The following is a 10,568-nucleotide window of genomic DNA, read 5'->3' on the forward strand; positions in this document are numbered from 1 at the left end:
CTTAGTAGCCTAAGGCAACAAAGCCTCAACACAGCTCATTTCTACAATTGTTAAAAATACATTTTGAGACTTCTAAATCAAATACCTCTGCTAAGAGAAACATTTTGCTTTGTATCTCATTTTGAACCTAAAATTTTAAGTCATACGACACTCAAAAAATAATAACTCATCGAGTGTAAAGGAAACACATTAAAGCTAAATGTAGAATGCCACAACCACAAATCACACCAAAAAGCTTATTGTGGATTTGACAGAGAGAGCTATAGAGAGTGTTAAGTTCGACCAGAGAACTGACTCACCCAAGAATTTTCTGGTAATCTTAAAAATGTGGCTCTTCGCGCATACACTGACCCGATTTCTGAGGTCTATCCTCCAAGAGCGAATCAAGCAGCGAGACATGCAGTTGATTAGCGAAATGTTCGGGCCCAAGAGATTGCGCAGCAAGGAGAACATTAGATAAGATTATTTAAAAAATGTATGCCAAGTTGGTTGAGAGCCAACCTTTTAGAACAGGCTGACAGTACTGCAATCGAGGATCTATGTCTTCTTGCCCGTAGACAGCTTATAAAACACAATTTGTGTGAAATGGACGACTACTCCGAAGGAGTATTTAATGAAGTAAGTAGCACCATAACAGAAAATCTTTAATGCACTCTCAAAAATCACGCAGAGGCAAGAAGTTACGAAAAACAAAATTAATGCACTACCAAAGCAATTAGACAAAACGAACCAACAGAGGCAGCAAACAAGCTTTGAAAACAGAGGTTACCAAACAAATTCAGCATACGGTCGCAGAAACTTGAGGAAATGTAGAGGAAATAGAAGACTTAGAGGAAGCCAGAGGACAGAATTTCAATAACTTTTAGTCCTATCAACAGCCATCATTCACACCAGAACCAACACCAGCATCGTATTAAAACAATAAAACTGAGCAAAATCCAAATACTGAGTTAAGTGGACAAGCATCGGTTCAAGATATACCCCAAGATCAGAGCACAAGTCATATTTCTACCACACAATATGCAAAAGTTATGTTTCAAATGAGGATACACAAATCAGTGGGCAAATCAGTGTGCTTTAGGAAGAGGGAAAAGACAAGGTGGTAATTTTCCTTTCCAAAAAGCACCAAAAATCTACTGTGGCCAGAAGTTGCAAAAAAAGTCCATTGAAAAATTATCATCATTTTCTACTCAACTTGATCTCGAGGCCAAATACTACTCGATCTCAGTGACAATTAACAGCAAAATTTCTTTATCTCATGACACTTGACAATATTTAGTTCGCCCGAACGCCAATTTACAATTGGTAATAACTCCGGTAGTAGTAACTTTCAGTTGTCATATGCTGAGTTTTTTTTGTAACTTGCTTTTTTGTTTAAATTAGAAACGTTTCTTCACAATTGAACTTTACCATTACTTACCGCAAGATTTCGATATTTTAGAGAATAACTCTTCAATTCAAACGGCCCATCGCTATCGACATTACTGTCATGGATTCGATGCGCCAGTCGATGGGGCAGTTTGAATACACCCCACCATTGCCCCCCACTTTATTATGGGGGTATGCATATAACATTACTTGTGACTTGAAGTAAATATAATTTCTTTTTGTTAATTACACGGGGGCAATTAACTTTTTGCTAATGACATGCTGGCAGTTGATTAAATTACGCAATTGAATGACAGCTGCAAGTGTTGTTATTCGTTGGGACTACTTTTAAATTGCGACTACTTTCATGCGTCTTTTACTTGTTGTTAACCCCACCACCCAAATCCCCCCACTTTGGTAACAACCCGGCAAAGCATCCCACCTCGGTACCAAGAGATGGAATGAATGATGAAACGTCATCATTCACTCCAACTTAACACAATACCTTAACAGTCAGACAATTTACATATCCATAGATATCGGGGAAACGTTTATGTAAATGCATTTGATAAAATAAACAACTTGCTTCAAGTTACAGTTTTGGGACTCGTTCAATTCACCACCGCTCGTTCACACTCTTTAAATTACACTTATTCACTTCTTTCACAGCCGCTCGTTCACACTCTTTAGTTTACACTCGTTCACTTCTTAACACTCGATCGCTCATCCAATTTGAATACCCCCCTTCACTTTGGTACCACCCCCCTCCCCCATCTTTGGTACCAACCCCCCACCCCCCAACTGTCCTGTCTTTTTGACGGGTCTACTTTTATACGTCTTTTACTTGTTAAACACCGCTGAGATATTAACACGCACTCCTATTATTTACTAACACGCACTACTACTAAAATTTATCAAAATACATTGGCCGGGAGAGCCTTTAGCCAGCGAGTCAGAGGGTGGGGGAAGGAGATGGAGCCTCACCCGACCGCACACCAGATACAGAAATTCAGCCTACCGACAGAGGTGTGTGGGGGGGGGAGATGGAGCGCACAAACACAACGACTAGTGATTCGGCTGAACGCACTGTAGGCCATTTTTCACCGCCGCTCGTTGAGCCGCCATACAACTGTTTGCTGCATTCTGTAAGTGCTAATGTTTTAGTCTCAGCATTGTATTCTAGAGCTATTTACCGTGTTTCTTCAAATTCTACTCTTCAAGATATTATGTCGCATTTAACATTTGAGTTTCGAGTGAAATTTTCCAGCATCGAAGCTTCGAAACCGAAGGGTTGCCATTCTCTTCCAACAATCGATGGTCGCAATTACAAGTCATGGCTTCAAATTTGCGAAAAAATGAAAAGTGGTGGGGATGAACAACTTGTATCAACTTCTGGAGATTGGGTCAGCCGTGCAGTAGAAGTCAAGGACCAAGAACTGTTTGCTATAAAAGACGCATTTGTAGATCAGCTCCGCAAGTGTACCGCTTTGAACGCTGCTTCAAAGAACTGGAACGTCAAAGGAAACGGAAAACAGCACATTGGTGACATACGAGTTTCGCAGCACGACGATGCAGAACTTGAAAATAGAGCCCGGCCTTTCAATGCGGATCACTTGAGTACTTTCGAGTTCCTTCAAGTCTTCAGTTCTCTGCTGTCGTTGGAATCTTCAGTAGATCCAGTTGGCACATTCAGTACATCTTGAAGCGGACATTGAGGCGTGTGCTGACTCAATTGCCGCCGTTTTGATGGGGACAAGTTTTCATCTACTCAAGTGAGATCGCTATTTCATGATGGCTGCATAGACGTCTCAGGACTGTACAAAGTTTCATGGAGATTGCGAGCTCAGGTCCTCCTCTGGGCTGGGAGAAAAACATTTTCGTGTCTATTCCAGATCACAAAAGCCTTGTAGTTCAGCCAACAATGTGGACGCATTCCGTTGTCACTTTGGGTGGCCCTGCCTTTGTCGCTGGGTGGGAGTACGGACGTCTGCAGGATCAAGATCGTCTGACAAAAGTGCAGTCAATGTTAGTCAATGGCCTGGGTATCAAAGATCAACGTCAAATAAGATCACTGTCACTCAGTAAACAGGACGAGATTCTTCCCTTCGTATCAATCGACGTTGGAGAACTTATGCGAAGAGAAGCTGCCGCCGTCCAGTTCAATAGAACATCGAGAACTAGGGAACGTAAGAAGAAATTCTGGAGTCACCTGCCCAACGTGAAGAAGGCCCAGGCCAGAAAACAGTTTGAAAAATGAATAGCTTTTATGTTTCTTTTAACAATTTTTGCCTCTGCTTCTTTGTTCCGTTCCCATTCATCTACAAAGATAATAAATTAGCGTGTGCTATTCTAGAGCGAGCCGTGAGGGTGTACAAGCGGTTGAAACCCGATGATAGGGTAACAAGCGGAGTAGCGAACCCGTAGTAGCAAGCGGTGAGGACTATTAGTGAGTTAAGTTTATTTCAAACTCTCCGAAAATTTTTCGGGTAGGTAGAGCTGTCGGGTCTTTTGCATAGCCTTCCTAGGCATCATATCTAAGCTTATACATCGGGGATTTTCGATTTTCTCTCTAAAAGTTGAAGAAATTGACTTTGTAGCGGGCGGTCACTTTTCGTTAAATTGGAAATTTTTGGTTCATTTTTTTAGGTTCTACGAACATTACCATGTCCATAGAAGGCTAGCGGTACTAATAAATCTAAGTGGAGTTAGTTGATCATCTTGGTCTGGTCAATTTTCCGGTTTAGTCTTTAAAGCTGGACGCATTTCAAAAATTCGAGCAGCTGTAAAAGTGGCTTTTCAGGTACGATTTTTCAAAAAACTCTCCAAAAAGTATTAGCTTAGGTAGCTTGGTTTCTATTTTCCTAAGATAAAAATTGTTTGGCTTATGAAACTGGTGCTAATATACAATAAATCAAGCACAGTATTAAGAGCTTTACTACCAAATAGGTATTAAAAGAGGCTGGTATTTAATGATTAAAGGATTAAAATATTAACAACCATAATCAATTAGTTGTAGTTTCTAAATTAGTAAATTCAGCGAATAATCAAAGTGGATACAAATGAACCAAGGAATGCAAAATGTTACAGATTAAAATCACAGAATAGAAAAGGCTATAGTTACTTCAATTAGTACTAAAGAAAGAAACCCATAAGCAACAAATTATTATTAACTTTAAGATTCGAACAGCAGCTTTTAGTTCGTGATAACTTCTGAAGCAAGAAGCAGCTTCTATATTGAAACTTTCCTCAAGCAGTCTTGCTGGAACATCTTCTAGAGACACTGTACCATGGACTTCTTTGAACAATAAAAAGGCCCTTTTCTCTTCATCAGTTCATTTCTATTCTCCTGTTTTAACACGGAAGGTGCAAAGTGATCTCTCGAAACTTTTTCGTATCTCACTGGTGTTGTCTGTTCCCAGTGTTGAGTTAAGAGACGCCCCAGCAGTTTCAGATGAGCTGAGTGCATGTGCTGGGGATGTTTCGGCTGTTTCAGAAGAAGGGAAAGCATTTGTGGTATTTGCTGTATTGAGGGAGTTTCTTATTAAAACGTCTGACGACCGGTGACTTTTCAGGCGACTATTGAGGGGCTTCATGGTCGTCGTCTGTGTCTGTTACAGCTGCTAGTTGCTCCTCTTCCTCCGCGCTATTTTCAATTGTTTCCGGATCCGCTTGTAAACCTTTATCATACATCAGTAGTTCGTTCCTGTCTTGATCGGTTCCTTCGCGGCCAGTATCAACTTCTTCTGTTTTTTCGTTGTGGGCAGTTTGCGCTAAATGCTTTATTGACACCCTCAGAGACTGGCGGCTTCATTTTGATTTCTTTCCATCGTCTTTCCCAAAACTTTCTTGAGAGTTCGCGTTGAACCTGACCTCAGAAGGACTATCTCCGGACAAATCCAGGAACGTCTGATGCAAATGTCTCAAAATTGATCTTACTACTTTGTTCTTTTTTGAAGCAAAAACGTACTGTGATTCAACTCCATTCTCAATCAAAAAACAGTCTGAACTTTTTCAAGAGTGGGCTTTGGTCTGGTTGAACAAACAGATGCACTGTGTAAAATTTAACCGCTTTATGCCTGTCTGTGATAGTGTTTGTTTGTCTCCTCGATCAAAGCAAACTCGTCCCAATTAAGCTGGAGAAGGGGTACCGAGCGCGAATTCAAGCGAAAATGAAGCATAAAAAAATTTTAGAGTGTTGTACTTCGTATGTCAACTTCGATTCGGTTATGTTCTCAACAAGTAATTTAAAAATGCTTTTGAGTCGTCTACAAATAAGGGAGCGAGTGGGGACTTTGGCACGCATTTCTTGATCTACAATTATGTAATTTTCAGTAGCTGCCGTCGAGTATGCCTTTCTAGCATTGTTTATTCCGCAGTTCATTGTGACATAGTCTCTTCTATGGTCACTGGAAAACTCAAAAAGGAACCAATAATCCACAAGATTGCTGAATGCTGCTAAATAATTCAGTATTAATTTTGGTTTTAAAGGTTTCATCTTTTGCAGGTCCACAGATGCTGGAAGCAGGTCTTGGGGTCTCTAAAGCCCTGCGTTGCACCATATAAAAGAGCAAGAGTCTGCAGAAGACCTGGCCTGCTCTCGGTATTGTTGTCGTTACCGGCACATTCCGATAACTGCTTCTGGTAATCCAGGTACCGGCGCACTACCTTAACGTCCTGATTAACAGCCAGAACAGATGCTTCCGGTCTAGCCTGTAGAGCATCTGGGAGGTAGCTGAAACACAACAACAATAGTTTCACGTTATTTCATTTTAATCTCACCTTCTGCTTGTGCAGTTTTCAACTTGAACGACGTTTGTTCAGCCACACTTTGATTTACATCGAAGGGTAAATAATGATACAAAACGTCTCTAGCAGTTGACGCAGTCCGATACTTGCTTGCTTTTTGGCGCATTCCTCGTCCTGTAAAAGTCAATTAGGAAGCGCTCCTCTCCGCAGATTTTGTCACGATGCTGTTTTAGATGACAATCAATTCTTTTCAACGTGACGTGACATATAAGGCACTCAACAACCTTGTCCGTTTTCACTGTCTTCATGCGCTGATCTAGTAGACCACTGGAAGGATCGAAGTCAAACTCGGGAGTTCCAATATATGCAGGCTCAAACATCATGATCAGTTTGTGTCTTTGACAATTGTTATCCTTCGGCGGACTCTTCTGGAGAAACAACGTTCTCGCGGCGGATACTTCTGGAACAGACACATCGGCGGACACTTTTTTGGCGGGCGCTTCGCGGGACATTTCGTCGGCGGACACTTCTGCAACGAACGTCTCGAACAAAGGAGGTGTTAGATCTAGACTGGAGGCTTGCTTACAACCAACCCACCGGCAGTTTTGTTGCCTTCTACAAACTAATTGTCTCCATAATTAACAGTTATTTCCTCTCTAACTCCGATCGGTTTGATTGACTGAATGGCTACTGTTGACGCACTCTTTTCTCCTTCGACAATATATCGGCCATTTGGATCACAATCGTGGTTGATAAATGATGCTGGACCCAGCATAATACAGGTATTTTTGTAATTGTTTGTTGGCGCAAAAACTGAGAAACTCATGTCCTCCAGGAGCTCTTCCTCCAAAATTTTTGCCAAAAATCCTTTTAGTCCTGGTATAATCGTTTTTGGTACTATATTGCCTCCTGAGAGAACAGCCATCTCCGTAAAGGAACTGTTCTTTCCGAACCTTTCTGTGGGAACAATGTCAGCATAGTTAAGCGATTGTAGATATGATCCTGTCACTAAATTGAAGAGGCTGTTAGTTCTTGACTTCTTTATAAACATTTCAAAATTCGGATCAATGCAGAATTTGTGTGTATGAATTTCATATCCGTCGATACATTTTTCAATCACCACGGTGTCAATAAAATCCAAGACCTGCTATTGGGTTTACCTGGTATAACACCTCTGTATGTTGATGCAGAGCAATTGTAGTAACGGAGACAGAGCTCATGGAATAAAAGTCTTTGACCACAATACTGATTTGCTTGCTGACAGCTCGTTCAAGTTCTGTTTTCCATCCTGGAGAGTTTCTTCTTCGAGATTCTCAGTGAAGACAAAATGGTTGCTGTCGAACACTGAATTTCAGAGTGGGTTTTGGAGTCTTTTTGATCGCGTGTAATAACTTTGTCCGGCAGACAAATTCTCTTCTTCGAATCGTCTCTTTTGGACCTTGTAGGATCGTGTGGGCCGACTTGACATAATCGCTGGTTCAAACAGATAGACACAATTTGATATTAAATCGGCTTTGAGAAGAGAACAAAATTACAAGGATACAAAGATAGAAAACTTAAAAACATGGAGTCGATTTTATTTGAGTCTGACACCAGCCAACCGATTGTACTCAACATGACATCTATCAAGGCGCTACTCAAGGTACACGTTGAGTACGATTGCACTCAACATGATATCTATCGAGGAGCTACTAAAAACGCAACTCTGTGAGCGTTTGTGGGGTGGGGGGAAAGATATAGATATTAGGGGTGGATACAGGGGGAATTAACAGACGAATATGCCTGTTTAATACGGGGGTAATACATAACAGATGAATATGCCTGTTTAATCAAATTGATACAGGTATTGGGGGAGGGGGTCGCTGATAGAGGGGGACTGATACAATACTGGCCCGGATTAAACTGAATCGGATTAGCTGTGCTGCTTTATTGTATTTCGTAGCCAAAGAAATAGTTACCGCGTACGCAATAATCTCGGCAACTGTGTCTACTTTTACTCCGATTAGTTTTTCTTGTTGGAACGAACAATATACGTGTGTTTACGCGCTACACGTTACTTACTACACGGTATGAAACTATTTCACCATGTAGAATCCATGCAATGGTTAACAATAATAATGAATTCAACTCAGCAAACGCTCATATTAGGTGGTAGTTATGGAAATGTTGTTGGTCATATTGCAGTTGATTCAGTTTTTGAAAGATGGGGCCTTCCGGTGGGGGAGGCTTTTCTGAGGCTTTACGGGGAGGCTTTGTTTTTTTGGGGGGAGGGATCGGTATGAGACTAAGAGGGGGGCAGGAGATTAAGAGAGCAGGGAGGGGAATGATTCTGCATACTATCCGCAACAAAGAAAGAATCTGCCTACTGTCACCATTAAAAGTGTAACCACCAAAAAAAAAGCTTTGTACGGTTGATTCGATACCTAGGTGTATTTTCATGCCAAGCAAATTATGGGTTTGTTACATTGTCGTATTCAGCTTGTAATTGGCATTGAATGGGTCCACCAGTGCAAAAATTGCATTCAAATTTAAAATTTCTATGAAAAATCATTCTTACTACGGCTGGAAATTTTGAATGACAATTAAAAATTTTGGATTATATACTGGAGTTCGGACAAAATCTTTTTGTAAGTTGACCCCATAAATTGATCTTACTACTTTCCAGAAAAAAAATTTTAGGTAATTATTTTTTCTTTTCCTTTTCCTTAAAAACCCTATTTTTTCACTTTCTGTGAAAAAGTTTGCATTTCGGGCTCTAGAAAAATTACTACAAGGACATCCAAAATAAGGTTCAATTTACACATCAGTCATTTCCAAATTGTCATGAGATCAATTTATTTTTCTACTGTCAGTTGGCCGTGAGATCAAGTTACAATTTTTTATCAAAATTTTGATACCTACATAGATAATTCAGAAATTGAGATTTGTGCGACCATCCAATTAGATGGAGATTATTTATCTTACATTCATGTTCTTTTTGATGGCAAAATTTTACGCCGCACTTTAATTGACACACGTTCTTGCGCAGCAATACCTCAAGTCCTATTAGAAAATCTCAAAACAAACCTCCAAGCCTGAATTTATTGAACTAGTTTGCAAAAATATTAATCTAGTAGTATCTGGTTGACCTGTATCAGTTTCTCACGCTGTTAAGATAGCCAAGCATATCTTTCTGAAGATCTTTTATCGTTTTTCCAACGATGTACTGTAATTATTGGTAACCCTTATTTCCGGATTGAGTCCCACAAGCGCGGGAAGGCATGGCCAGACTCGGGAATCTGTATTTAGGCATCAGAGAGTTTGTTGCCATCGCGACCCCCTCCGTACTACAAAGACAATATGCATGTGGCTCTACGGTGAACCCGGTATTGGCAAGTCTAGACTGGCAAGAGATCTGGCAGACGTTCACTACCCCAAAAAGAAGCGTTTATGAAAACCGAGTCCACGAAGTGGTGGGACGGCTACGAGAACCAGCCCTTGGTCATATGGGACAAGCCGGAAGCGACATATGGCTGGTGACATCTACTCCAACTTCTGGATAGATAACCCTGTACCGTCGAAGCTAAGGGCGGGTCGTCGGCTTTTCAAGCAAAACTACTAATATTTACAGCGAACTTTAGTAGGGATCGGTATGAGACTAAGAGGGGGGGGGGGGGCAGGAGATTAAGAGGGCAGGGAGGGGAATGATTCTGCATACTATCCGCAACAAAGAAAGAATCTGCCTACTGTCACCATTGAAAGTGTAACCACCAAATAAAAAGCTTTGTACGGTTGATTCGATACCTAGGTGTATTTTCATGCCAGACAAATTATGGGTTTGTTACATTGTCGTACTCAGCTTGTACACAATGGGTTTTTTATATTTTCGTAATGCAGCTTGTAAATTAAAATAAACAAAACAAAGTAAAAAGCTTTTTAGTCAAAAAGTTTTAATCAAATTGGCACTGAATGGGTCCACCAGTGCAAAAATTGCATTCAAATTTAAAATTTCTATGAAATCATTCTTACTACGGCCGGAAATTTTGAATGACAATTAAAAATTTTGGATTTTATACTGGAGTTCGGACAAATTTTTTTTGTAAGTTGACCCCATAAATTGATGTTACTATTTTCCAGAAAAAAAAATTTAGGTGATTATTTTTTCTTTTTCTTTTCCTCAAAAACCCTATTTTTTTCACTTTCTGTGAAAAAATTTGTATTTCGGACTCTAGAAAAATTACTACAAGGGCATCCAAAATACGGTCCAATTTACACATAAGTGATTTCCCAATTGTCATGAGATCAATTTATTTTCCTACTTTCAGTTGGCCTTGAGATCAAGTGACAATTTTTTATCACAAAACCTTGATACCCACATAGATAATTCAGAAAATGAGATTTGTGCGACTATCCAATTGGATGGAGATTATTTATCTAACGTTCATGTTCTTTTTGATGGCAAAATTTTACGCTGC

The sequence above is a fragment of the Convolutriloba macropyga genome, chromosome 7 (genome assembly GCF_964194025.1).
Source record: "Convolutriloba macropyga chromosome 7, txConMacr16.3, whole genome shotgun sequence".
Classification (NCBI taxonomy): domain Eukaryota; kingdom Metazoa; phylum Xenacoelomorpha; order Acoela; family Convolutidae; genus Convolutriloba; species Convolutriloba macropyga.